This window comes from Myotis brandtii, unplaced genomic scaffold (assembly GCF_000412655.1).
Source record: "Myotis brandtii unplaced genomic scaffold, ASM41265v1 scaffold2565, whole genome shotgun sequence".
NCBI classification, from domain to species: Eukaryota; Metazoa; Chordata; class Mammalia; order Chiroptera; family Vespertilionidae; genus Myotis; species Myotis brandtii.
Window position 1 is genome coordinate 120,780 of NW_005359730.1, and position 339 is coordinate 121,118.

Genomic DNA, 339 nt, shown 5'->3' on the forward strand with positions numbered 1-339 from the left:
CTCCGCCATGTGGGCTGGTTTCGCGCACGCTCCCGGGCTGCTCCCCCTGCGCATACTCTTCCCCATGAGCCACTTGCTGCGGCGCATCATCTGGACTCGCTGCTGGACAGCGGCAGCGGGGTCGGGGCGGGAGGGCGGCGGGTTCTCGGTCCCTCCTGCGCCTCCGAGCACGAGCTGCGTTAGTCTCGCCTGCCTTCCTGCAGCTGCCCAGCTACCGGGAGCTCAAGTACCTGTCAGCCTACAAGGGGTCCGTGCGGCTGCAGCAGCTCAGCTCCGGGGAGGTGGTGTTGCCCACGTCGGTGCTTGCACGGCCGCCCTGGAAGCGGCGGCACCACGGAC